The 13,684-nt window shown below is 44.0% G+C and overlaps 2 non-coding genes across 2 annotated transcripts; both read right to left on the bottom strand.

The window, feature by feature from the left end:
* Positions 1-9,438: 9,438 nt before the first annotated feature.
* Positions 9,439-9,511, bottom strand: trnav-aac (transfer RNA valine (anticodon AAC)). Its single transcript has one exon. It is a non-coding gene; the product is annotated as a tRNA-Val (tRNA).
* Positions 9,512-10,113: 602 nt separating this feature from the next.
* Positions 10,114-10,185, bottom strand: trnad-guc (transfer RNA aspartic acid (anticodon GUC)). The gene has a single exon. It is a non-coding gene; the product is annotated as a tRNA-Asp (tRNA).
* Positions 10,186-13,684: the final 3,499 nt, after the last annotated feature.

Below are 13,684 nucleotides of genomic sequence, written 5' to 3'. Positions count from 1 at the left end.
GCTTCTCCTTTACCCAAATCCAGATAGCAGATGTTTGAAAGAGCTGGAAAACCTGGACCCATTACAAATCAGCTGGGCTTGACAATCTGGACCCCCTATTTCTGAAACTGTCCGCCGCCATTGTCGCACCCCCTATTACCAGCCTGTTCAACCTCTCCTTCGTATCATCGAGATCCCCAAGGATTGGAAAAGCTGCCGCGGTCATCCCCTCTTCAAAGGGGGAGACACCCTGGACCCAAACTGTTACAGACCTATATCCATCCTGCCCTGCCTATCTAAGGTCTTCGAAAGCCAAGTCAACAACAGATCACTGACCATCTCGAATCCCACCGTACCTTCTCCGCGTGCAATCCGGTTTCCGAGCCGGTCACGGGTGCACCTCAGCCACGCTCAAGGTACTAAACATATCATAACCGCCATCGATAAAAGACATTACTGTGCAGCCGTCTTCATCGACCTGGCCAAGGCTTTCGACTCTGTCAATCACCATATTCTTATCGGCAGACTCAGTAGCCTCGGTTTTTCTAATGACTGCCTTGCCTGGTTCACCAACTACTTTGCAGACAGAGTTCAGTGTGTCAAATCGGAGGGCATGTTGTCCGGTCCTCTGGCAGTCTCTATGGGGGTACCACAGGGTTCAATTCTCGGGCCGACTCTTTTCTCTGTATACATCAATGATGTTGCTCTTGCTGCGGGCGATTCCCTGATCCACCTCTACGCAGACGACACCATTCTATTACTTCCGGCCCTTCCTTGGACACTGTGCTATCTAACCTCCAAACGAGCTTCAATGCCATACAACACTCCTTCCGTGGCCTCCAACTGCTCTTAAACGCTAGTAAAACCAAATGCATGCTTTTCAACCGTTCGCTGCCTGCACCGCACGCCCCGACTAGCATCACCACCCTGGACGGTTCCGACCTAGAATATGTGGACATCTATAAGTACCTAGGTGTCTGGCTAGACTGCAAACTCTCCTTCCAGACTCATATCAAACATCTCCAATCCAAAATCAAATCAAGAATCGGCTTTCTATTCCGCAACAAAGCCTCCTTCACTCACGCCGCCAAATTACCCTAGTAAAACTGACTATCCTACCGATCCTCGACTTCGGCGATGTCATCTACAAAATAGCTTCCAATACTCTACTCAGCAAACTGGATGCAGTTTATCACAGTGCCATTCGTTTTTGTACTAAAGCACCTTATACGACCCACCACTGCGACCTGTATGCCCTAGTCGGCTGGCCCTCACTACATGTTCGTCGTCAGACCCACTGGCTCCAGGTCATCTACAAGGCTATGCTAGGTAAAGTGCCGCCTTATCTCAGTTCACTGGTCACGATGGCTACACCCACCCGCAGCACGCGCTCCAGCAGGTGTATCTCACTGATCATCCCTAAAGCCAAAACCTCATTTGGACGCCTTTCCTTCCAGTTCTCTGCTGCCTGCGACTGGAACGAATTGCAAAAATCTCTGAAGTTGGAGACTTTTATCTCCCTCAACAACTTTAAAAAATCTGCTATCCGAGCAGCTAACCGATCGCTGCAGCTGTACATAGTCCATCTGTAAACTACCCACCCAATTTACCTACCTCACCCCCCATACTGCTTTTATTTATTTACTTTTCTGCTCTTTTGCCACACCAGTATCTCTTCTTGCACATGATCATCTGATGATTTTCACTCCAGTGTTAATCTGCTAAATTGTAATTATTCGATTTATTGCCTACCTCATGCCTTTTGCACACATTGTATATAGATTCTCTTTTTTTTTTTCTACCATGTTATTGACTTGTTTATTGTTTACTCCATGTGTAACTCTGTGTTGTCTGTTCACACTGCTATGCTTTATCTTGGCCAGGTCACAGTTGCAAATGAGAACTTGTTCTCAACTAGCCTACCTGGTTAAATAAAGGTGAAAAAAAAAWATATATATATAAAGCGGGCAGACAGGTATCGAGGCATTCAGGTACTGGGCAAAACAAGTGACCTAAGCAGCTGAGTGTGGTATGATCGTCGGTGCCAGGCGTGCCGGTTCCAGTATCTCAGAAACGGCCGGCCTCCTGGCCTTTTCATGCATGACCGTTTTTAGGGTTTACCGAGAATGGTGTGACAAACAAAAAACATCCAGTCAGCGGCAATCCTGTGGGTGAAAACAGCTCGTTGAAGAGAAAGGAAATAATTGTGCAAGCTAACAGGCAAGATACAAACAAACAAATAACAGTGCAGTACAACAGTGGTGTGCAGAACGGCATCTCGGAATGCACAACTCGTCTGTCCTTGTCACGGATGGGCTACTACATCAGACAACCACACCAGGTTCCACTTCTATCAGCTAAAAACAAGAAGAAGTAGATCCAGTGGGCATGCGATCACCAACACATCACAATTTAGGAGTAGAAAAACATTGCCTGGTCCGACAAATACTGTTACTGTTTGGTCATGCTGATCGCAGAATCAGGATTTGGCGTAAGAAGCATGAGTCCATGGACCCATCCTGCCTGTTATCAATAGCACAGGCTGGTGACGGTGGTATAATGGTGTGGGGAATGTTTTCCTGCCACACGTTAGATCCCTTGATACCAATTGACTAATGTTTCAAAGTCCTGAAGAATTCAGTCTGTTCTGGAGGAGAAGGGGGGTCCGACCCCGTACTAGATGGCCACTGAGTGTATACTGAGTTTCAATATGGTAGATACTGTAGTCATTGTCTGTGTATCAAGTTTACAAAGAATAATTTCAAATTTACCCAAGTTTCATACATTTTATCTTCTCAGATGCCGTTTTCAAATTCAGTTCTCTAAATACGGTATTAAAGTGATAATTCTTTGTTTTGTAGGATAACAACCAACCTCAAATTTGATCCTCACAATTCTCACAAAAAGCTTATTTCTCTCAAATGTGTGTACTTCCCTGTTAATGAGCATTTCTCCTTTACCAAGATAATCCTGACAGGTGTGGAATAACAAGAAGCTGATTAAACAGCATGATCATTACACAGGTGCACCTTGTGCTGGGGACAATAAAAGGCTACTAAAATCTGCAGTTTTGTCACACAATAAAATGCCACAGATGTCTCAAGTTGAGGGAGCGTGCAATTGGCATATTGACTGCAGGAATGTCCACTAGAGCTGTTGACAGAGAATTTAATGTTAATTTCTCGACCATAACCTGCCTCCAACAATGTTTTTGAGAATTTGGCAGTAGGTCTGTGTTTTTTGGACGTTGAAACTTACCAATAGCAACGTGTAGCCGGTGTCTGAAACACCCTACTCTTGTCCATTTGTTCAGCTCCAATGCCATGTTGACCATGTTCGCTCCGCTGTCGGTAGTCATACATACTTGACGCGATTCTTTCAAGCCCCAGGATGAAAGTGCCCCCCTCAGCCCAGCTGCAATTATTTCTCTGGTGTGATCATCTGGGAAATAAGAGGTCTGAAGGCATTTGCTTTGCAGCTTCCAGTTGTCGTCAATGTAATGAATCGTGAGGCTAATGTATGGCCCTGTGGTCCGGGCTTGACCATAAGTCAGCAGTGATAGAGAAGAATGCAACGTTATGGATTTCGTTGGCAACTCTGTGCCGACATTCTATGTAGAGTTCTGGCAGAAATGATTTACTGAAGTATTTACGGCTCGGGATCTTGTATCTTGGGTCTAGAGTTCGAATCAACTTTCTGAAACCATCTTTCTCCACAGTTTGAATTGGTTCCATGTCTTTTGCTATGTGATATGTAATTGCACTCGTTATCGCATTCCACTTCTTGCTCTTCTTGTCATAGGGAGTACCACTAATGAATGATGCCTTGAGTGATAGCTGAGTGCGGGTCTGGCTTGAAGATGTCTTGGGACTTGCTCCACTGCTCCGGGGGTTTGTTGCACACATTCTGGTAAATTCTTCATATTCGCGCACATGCAGGGTTTTCAGGTGGAGTAAATTCTTACACAGGGACATTCAAAGTCAATCTTAAATTAATAATTTTTTATTTGTCAGTGCGCTGGAGAGGTTCCAACAAACTTAATGCACCGTAGTGAATGTCTGTCAGAAGCTCTGCCTTGGCAGATCCAGCAGTTGTCTTATATACGGCTATACACAGACAAGTTATATTTGCATGATTTAGCATATTTAATGAATCATTTACCGGTTTGTTTCATTCACGTCACCGACCAATACTGGTTCATAACATGTGACAGACCAATACCTCACTAGACTTTCTCTCTAAGCTGAGACCTTGAAACTGAGATATCTTTTGTTCGTTCTCAAAATACGGGCTGGGCGTACTGCCAAATTGCAGCAACTGATAGTGAGGATTTGTACAGTCAGCCACTTGCATGAACCGACATTGGTTTTAGAACAGCACATGAATGGAAGACAGAAATTAGTTATAACAAAAGCACAAACATTAAAATTCCCATTACAAAACAACTTACCAGGTGTGTGTGTCGACCTTGTTGGTCGAGGTTGGATATCTTAAAGCCAAACCAGTTCTAAACGATGGAGGCCCCCTTTTTTCGAACCAATTCTTCGTTGTCCTCAACCTCAATAGCGTTATTTTCCTTGTCTTCGGTCATCCTCAATGCTTGCTTACACTTTTGCGCTTTATTTTTGGACACTTTTGCTAACGAAAGGAGTTTACTTCCCTAAATGTTTGCTTACTCTGCAGTTGTCACACCAGCCTTAACATTGGCTCCCCCTCCTGTCCAGCTCAGGCATATGGCGTCGCCGGCCTTCTAGCTGCTGCCGAACCTGCTGATGGCAAACGCCCTTCACTCATCAACCCCGAACTTGTCATCATCATTACACACACACACACACCTGGTTCTAATCCCCACTTTATCACTGTATATATACTCCCTCTGTCATTTGTCTTTGTCGGTCATTGTAAATGTTGGATTGTTTTCCTGAGAGGAATGTCTCGTACCTTTTCCTGAGTACTTTATTATTTTGCACATTGGGTTTCGTCCCGCTTTTATATATGGTGCTTTAATAAATAATTCAGTAGTTCTAAACCTGTGACTGCCTCCTGCCTACTCCTCTCTACACCTGTCACAGAATAACGAACCCAAGAGAACAGGAAGCAGCAGAACATCCAGACCTCTCCGCTATAGGAGCGAAGCTTCTACACCACGACTCGTGCCTGGAGCACCTCGGGACTGCCATCGACGAGGTGCTCCGGACCGTACACCAGCTGCAGGCTACACCACCTTCCCAGCTCGCTGAAGAGGCTGAACCCGTGTCAGGCCAGGTGGACCCTATTCTTTTAGGGTTTGACTTGACCCGCTCCTATCGGCCGGGATCTAAGAACGTCAAGGCCGATGCGTTGTCCCAGGTGCATGACACAGAGGATCGGAGGGAGAAAGTGACACCCATTATTCCCCTGTCCCGCATTGTGGCTCCCGTCATCTGGAATGTGGACGCGGATCACCTGCCCACTGTCCCGAGGGGCGTAGCTACGTGCACTCTGATGTGCGGGACTGTCTCCTCGCCTGGGCACACACAGCACCTGTGTCGGGGAACCCAGGTATAGCCTGTACTATCGACTGACTCTCCGCAAAGTACTTGTGGCCCACCTTGGCCTAGGATGTCCGGGTTTATGTCTCTTCCTGCTCCACCTGCGCACAGAGCAAGACATCAAGACACGCTGCCGGTTCCACAATGACCCTGGTCACATCTCTCCATGGACTTTGTCATAGACCTCTCCCCCTCGGAGGGGCACACCACCATCCTGGTCGTTGTGGACCGGTTTTCCAAAGCCTGTCGTTTGATTCCTTTGCTTGGTCTTCCTACGGCCATGCAGACTGCGGAGGCTCTCTCCTCTCGCGTCTTCCAGCACTACGAGATCCCAGAGGACATTGTGTCTGACCGTGGTACTCAGTTCACTTCCCGTGTCTGGAAGGCCTTCGTGGAACGACTGTGGGTCACAGTCAGCCTCACCTCTGAGTACCGTCCGCAATCAAATGGGCAGGTGGAAATGGTAAATCCGGAACTGGGTTGGTACATTCGTAGTTAATGTCAAGACCGGCCTGCGTTTCTGCCTTGGGCAGAATACTCACAAAACTCCCTCCGTCACTCCTCCACTAACCTCACACCTTTTCAGTGTGTTCGAGGCTATTAGACGGCCCTGGCACCGGAGTAGGATCACACCAGCCTTCGCTTTGGCTCCCCATCCTGTCCAGCTCAGGCGTTCGACATCGCCGGCCTTCTAGCTGCTGCCGAACCTGCTGCTGGCAAACGCCCTTCACTCATCAACCCCGAACTTGTCTCGTCATCATTACACACACCTGGTTCCAATCCCCACTCTATCACTGTACAGTGGGGCAAAAAAGTATTTAGTCAGCCACCAATTGTGCAAGTTCTCCCACTTAAAAAGATGAGAGAGGCCTGTAATTTTCATCATAGGTACACTTCAACTATGACAGACAAAATGAGAAAATAAAATCCAGAAAATCACATTGTAGGATTTTTAATGAATTTATTTGAAAATTATGGTGGAAAATAAGTATTTGGTCAATAACAAAAGTTTATCTCAATACTTTGTTATATACCCTTTGTTCGCAATGACAACAGGTTAATGTTTTCTGTAAGTTCACAAGGTTTTCACCACTGTATGCTGTCATATCTTGGCCCATCCTCCATGCAGATCTCCTCTAGACAGTGAGTTTTGGGGCTGTTGCGTGGCAACACGGACTTTTCAACTCCCTCAAAGATTTTCTATGGGGTTGAGATCTGGAGACTGGCTAGGTCACTCCAGGACCTTGAAATATTACAGGCTGACTAAATACGTTTTTTCCCCCACTGTATATATACTCCCTGTCATTGTCTTTGTCGGTCATTGTAAATGTTGCTTGTTTTCTCTGACAGATCTCTCCACTATTAGTACTTATTATTTTGCACATTGGGTTTCATCCCGCTTTTATATGGTGCTTTAAAAATAATTCAGTAGTTCTAAACCTGCGACTGCTCCTGCCTACTCCTCTCACACTTTGACACGCATGCTTGTTTCTTGACTTTTATTCGCAGGCAGTTGCATGTAATGTCCATGCTTCGCATTTTTTTTCCTTTGCTAAGAAAGGCTACATTTTTGAAGAAAATAACTATTTGAACTACCTACCAGGCTGTATCACTCGACTGACATTTTTACTAAACAAAAACGCCTTATTTCATAATATTAAATGTATCATGATATGCACAGATATGGCAAAATCCATATCATGGCACGTCAGAGACCAATTCACTTCATACCGGTATACTGCCCACCCCTAGAACTAGGTCCTGCCTCTCGCTAATAGTATAAAGCAGATTATTCAGTTGACGTTCCTATCGGTCCTAACTATGCAACATCATCTCAATAAACGCAGCTGCCACTTCATAATGCCATTACATGCAGGTTATCATAGCGCACTGCACTTTATTACAAGTGACAATTTTTTGTACTTCTCACTGTTTCTCTACCAGAAGAATGTTGGCCCACTGATGTCACGTAGGTTGATACATTGCTATGTTTCATTTATAAAGCCCTTTACAAAAAGTCTCACTGTACCTAACATTTACATTTACATTTACATTTACATTAAGTCATTTAGCAGACGCTCTTATCCAGAGCGACTTACAAAATTGGTGCATTCACCTTATGATATCCGTGAACAACCACTTACATAGTGCATCTAAATCATTTAAGGGGGGGGGGGGTTAGGAGATTACTTTATCCTATCCTAGTATTCCTTAAAGAGTGGGTTTCAGGTGTCTCCGGAAGGTGGTGATTGACTCCGCTGACCTGGCGTCGTGAGGGAGTTTGTTCCACCATTGGGGTGCCAGAGCACGAACAGTTTTGACGGGCTGGAGCAACTGTACTTCCTCAGACGTAGGGAGGCGAGCAGGCCAGAGTGGATGAACGCAGTGCCTGTTTGGGTGTAGGCCTATCAGAAGCCTGAAGGTACGAGTGCCGTTCCCCTCACAGCTCCGTAGGCAAGCACCATGGTCTGTAGCGATGCGAGCTTCCACTGGAAGCCAGTGGAGAGAGCGGAGGAGCGGGGTGACGTGAGAGAACTTGAAGGTTGAACACAGACGGCTGCGGCGTTCTGGATGAGTCTGTAGGAGGTTCTAATGTTAGCACAGCAGGAGCCCAGCCAACAGCGAGTTGCAGTAATCCAGACGGGAGATGACAAGTGCCTGGATTAGGACCTGCGCCGCTTCCTGTGTGAGGCAGGGTCGTACTCTGCGATGATGATTACTAAACTTTAGGCATACGAGTTACCACACCCGGTCTCAGGGATGGCTAGCTCTGAAAATTCCTTTGGTCTCTACGGAGATACGTAAATCAGCTTTTAGTTTCTTGCACCTTATTTGTGGAAACAGCTTGAAAATGTTCTTAAATGTAATGTTTTGGTGCCTCTAAGTCAATTCAGAAAGCTGATTGAGGACCTTTTTACTGTGTTTGGTTTTCATGACCGTGTTTATCTTTGTTTGCATTTTGTATTTTGATGTGTGTATTTTCTGTAATTTATGTAATTCAAGGCTCATCTGTTAAAGAGACCTTGGTCTTAAATAAAAAACATTTAAATGACTTTGTTACAAATAGAAAACATCTTTGTCAGCCCCAATGGAGAATGCATTAAGTAGAAGAACATCGTTTTTAAACCCAAAGGACGAAATGGGCCAATGCTTCCGGGAACGCCTATTTGAAAAGCAGTTTCTAGGCATCTTCATACTAAACAATCTTTGGTAGAACTTTCAGTCAAGCACCAGTCCTCAAGAGAACCTTCATAACAATATTGTAACAGTGTGCAAGCAAGCCATGAACAGTGGCTTGGAAATACAATTACAGTGCTAAAGTACGCAAATAATTAGTAAGAAACAACTTGTCATCATTACAATGTCCTCAACTTTACTGTGGACAGATGGCAATGTTACCATAACCTAGCAAAGTTTGTAAAAAAATGACCTAGCCATGCTAAAGTTAGCTAGCTATAATCCGGTGCGCTCCCCTCGATTTGAGCTTTCTGGCTAACGTTATACTGGATCCTCAAGTTTTATTTATTTATTTATTTTACCGTTATTTTACCAGGTAAGTTGACTGAGAACACGTTCTCATTTGCAGCAACGACCTGGGGAATAGTTACAGGGGAGAGGAGGGGGATGAATGAGCCAATTGTCAAACTGACGACATCACAATGAAGACAAAAGGTTTTCCTACCATTTTTTTGCCTCCTTTAGAAATGTATTGTATTTCCAAGCTACTATAATGCACTTTTGACTACATCTTAATCAACACCAATTGATAAGTGCATTGAGTATAACGTTCAGTCGGAAGTCAGTGTCCCAAAGAATGTTCAAAACAATATTGTTATTGATTGTGCAACACATGAATATTGTATTTATTTGTTTGTTTATTTTCAGACATTGGCCATAGATTAACACTACTATTTACTTTTTGAAAATATGTTTCCGCCCGGTCTCGAACCGGGGACCTTTCGCGTGTTAGGCGAACGTGATAACCACTACACTACGGAAACTGAACTTAGTAGGCAAAAGTACTCCAAATAAACCAACTGCATATTACCTTCACCTATAGCATTATTATTATACCTTTTTTTAAACAGGGAGTCACCATTAAGGCCAGGGTCTCTTTCGCAAGGGAGCCCTGCACATACAATTCATACACCAAATCAAATACAAACAAAACTAAAGCACAACAATCAAGAAAAACAGAAACATTCCTCAGCAAATAGTTCCCCAATCAATATCTTTAAATTGCAGAGCGTCAAATTGCACTGCATTTTGCAGTTGGTTCCAGCAATAAGGTGCATTTAAACTAAAAGCGGAAAAACCTAATACGGTGGAGACCTTACCCGGTGAGTGTGTTTGGTATCTCGTGTTTTTTATACTATAACAAGTTAAGTAAGTTGTAAGCTTGTGTAGTATATAATGTATCTATACTGTTCTCCTTACAGCCAATCATGGCGTTTAATGATCATATTCTACATTTTCTCTTGCCCATGACAACCAATTACTGATGCGCATAACGAACACAAATGTCCATCCAAGTAAAATGGTGAGGTTTCAGGTATAACGATTACAAATCAACATTGAAAAACGTAAAAAAAAAAAAACTGTCCTCCCCGTCGGGGAATTGAACCCCGGTCTCCCGCGTGACAGGCGGGGATACTGACCACTATACTAACGAGGACTACATGCAGTACCAGTAAAACATGAGCCTATCACAATAATTAAAGCTAAATGTCAAGAAAACTGTAGGCTATTGCACCACTTTTTATCATTACCGCATGTCAGGCATGAAAAATGAACGAATTGACTTGAAAATGGGTGGTCCTCCTAACCTATGCTCCAAAATGCGATGTGGTTAGATGAAAATACTGCAATTTTTGGCCAAGTCAGAGATGAGTGGCCAACACAGAGAAACGCAGACAACAGTGGACGAAAAAATTCTGGCCTAATGACAATCGCAAAATGTCATTACACTTTTTGATGTTTTGTGTAACAGTCTCTTTCCATTCCCCACTGTTTGAAGGCTGGAAATACTGTATGTTGTGAGTGGATGAACATGCACATGTATCCTAGCAAAGAAGTCCTTTGAAGTGATTGACAATCAAATGAAAACATCATGACTGGTTGTGTTGATGCCWMAATAAAAAGGTAATACATTTTAAAAGTTAAATGACCAATCTTTACAACTAGGCCCAGAGAGATCCTATTGGATTAATAGGGATTCTATGTAATTCTATGATTAGCGATGATCAACAACCAACTTTACGGAGCATGAAGAATAATGCAAATATTGTACAATCCAGGTGTGGAAAGCTCTTAAGAGACTTCCCCAGAAATACCCACAGCTGTAATTGCTACCCAAGGTGATTCTAACATGTATTGACTCAGGGGTGTGAATTAGGGGTATGAACATTTAATCACTGAAAAAAATCCTTAACCGAAATCATTTTTCAATTTGAATTGACAAAATTAAAATTCAGCGCAGTTATCACGAAATTTCCACTAACAGGCCCGATTATCATCCTAAAGGTACATTTTTTAATTATGGTGAGAATCAGCGTGTCAGATGTGTTGTTGCCTACCCTTACCACCTGGGGGTGGCCCGTCAGGAAGTCCAGGATCCAGTTGCAGAGGGAGGTGATTAGTCCCAGGGTCCTTAGCTTAGTGATGAGCTTTGTGGGCACTATGGTGTTGAATGATGAGCTGTAGTCAATGAAAAGCATTCTCACATAGGTGTTCCTTTTGTCCAGGTGAGAAAGGGCAGTGTGGAGTGAGATTGAGGTTGCGTCATCTGTGGATCTGTTGGGGCGGTATGCGAAATGGAGTGTGTCTAGGTTTTCCGCAATTATGGCGTTGATGTGAGCCATGACCAGCCTTTCAAAGCACTTCATGGCTACCGACGTGAGTGCTACGGGGCGGTAATCATTTAGGCAGGTTACCTTCCTTTCTTGGGACAGGACTATGGTGGTTTGTTTGAAACATGTAGGTATTACAGACTGGGTCAGGGAAGTGAGATGAAGTACGTACTGAACACTTGGAAAGAGGCACACAACAGAGAACCTAAAACGTTATTAATACCATCGTTGCTTAGTGGGTGGGGGCCAGCCATAAGGTGAGCGAGCGCCATCTCGTAAGGTTTCCACTAGTTCCACAGCCACAAAGTCAAATTGTCTATATCGGTACATTGAACTGCATTGCCCCCCCCCCCTAGCTCATATGCAGAACCCACTCTGAATTGTGAATATTGCTGTTTAAACATTAAGATAAATTGTACAATTGTCACATCCCTAGTGTGAATACTTATGTAAATGAGATCTGTAGTTCATTTGCAATACATTTGCTAAAATGTTCTAAAACATTTTTCACTTTCATTATGTGGTATTGGTGTATTGATGGGTGAGAACATTTTTATATTTTTAATCCATTTTGAATTCAGGCTGTAACAACAAAATGTGGATAAAGTCAAGGGTTGAAATTTCTGAAGCACTGTAGCTAGCTAACATTTTTCGTTTGGCACAATCTAACATTTTAGCAGAGATTAAACAGTGCAACTACACTTGCTCTTTTGTCACAAACTGAAATTAGGGGAACTATTCAAATTTTACAACCAGGAAATGCAGAGCAATTTCTGCATAGTGCATCTTTAAACTATGATGTACCTACCTAAAAAATATATTATGAAAAACAACAGGACTTCCTGACTGACCAAGTCAATCAATCAATCAAGTTTATTTAAATAGCCCTTCGTACTCAGCTAATATCTCGAAGCTGTACAGGAACCCAGCCTAAATCCCCAAACAGCAAGCAATGCAGGTGTAGAAGCCCTGCCTGGAAAAACTCCCTAGAAAGGCCAAAACCTAGAAGAACCTAGAGAGGAACCAGGCTATGAGGGTGGCCATCCTCTTCTGGCTGTGCCGGGTGGAGATATTAACAACATGGCCAAGATGTCAAAATGTTCATAAAATACCAGCATGGTCAAATAATATCAGGATAAATGTCAGTCTTTTTCATAGCCGATCATTAAGAGTTGAAAAAAGCAGGTCTGGGACAAGTAGCACGGTCGGACAGGTCAGTTCCATAACCGCAGGCAGAACATTGAAACTGGAACAGCAGTAAGGCCAGGTGGACTGGGACAGCAAGGATATCATCCTCCGGTCGTCCTAGCATGTCTAGGCTCAGTCCTCGAGAGAGAGAAAGAAAGAGAGAAGGAGAGAATTAGAGAGAGCATACTTAAATTCAACAGGACACTGGATAAGACAGGAAAGTACTCCAGATATAACCACTGACCCTAGCCCCCCGACACATAAACTACTGCAGCATAAATACTGGAGCTGAGACAGGAGGGGTCAGAGAACACTTGGCCCCATCCGATGATACCCACAGGGCCAAACAGGAAGGATATAACCCCACCCACTTTGCCAAAGCACAGCCCCCGCACCACTAGAGGGATATCTTCAACCACCAACTTACAATCCTGAGACAAGGCCGAGTATAGCCCACAAAGATCTCCACCACAGCACAAACCAAGGGGGGGCGCCAACCCAGACAGGAAGATCACGTCAGTAACTCAACCCACTCAAGTGACGCACCCCTCCTAGGGACGGCAGGAGTCTGTTCAAGTCTGTTCATAATTAAGGGCTTCTCTACCTTCTTAACAGCATCATCATCAAGGCAGGTCCTACAGGCTCTAGTTTTGTCACACCTGGACTACTGTTCAGTCGTGGGATCAGGTGGTGCCATAAAGAGGGAAAATTGCAATTGGCTCAGAACAGGGCAGCACAGCTGGCCCTTGGATATACACAGAGAGCAAACAATAATATGCATGTCAATCTCTCCTGGTTCAAAATGGAGGAGAGATTGACTTCACTATTTGTATTTGTGAGAGGTATTGACATATTAAAAGCAGCTGTTTGTTTAAACGACTAGCACACAGTTCAGACACCCATGCATACCCCACAAGACATGCCACTAGAGGTCTCTTCACAGACCCCAAGTCCAGAAAAGACTATGGGAGGCGCACAGTACTACATACAGCCATGAATACACCGAACTCTATTTCACATCGGGTAACTGATGCAAGCAGTAGAATCAGATTAGAAAAAACTGATAAAAATACACCTTATAGAAAAGCGGGGACTGTGAAGCAACACAAACATAGGCAGACACACGCATACACGATA

The sequence above is a fragment of the Salvelinus sp. IW2-2015 genome, linkage group LG16 (genome assembly GCF_002910315.2).
Source record: "Salvelinus sp. IW2-2015 linkage group LG16, ASM291031v2, whole genome shotgun sequence".
Classification (NCBI taxonomy): domain Eukaryota; kingdom Metazoa; phylum Chordata; class Actinopteri; order Salmoniformes; family Salmonidae; genus Salvelinus; species Salvelinus sp. IW2-2015.
Note: the sequence above shows the minus strand (reverse complement) of the source record. Positions and strands in the feature narration are given on the sequence as shown.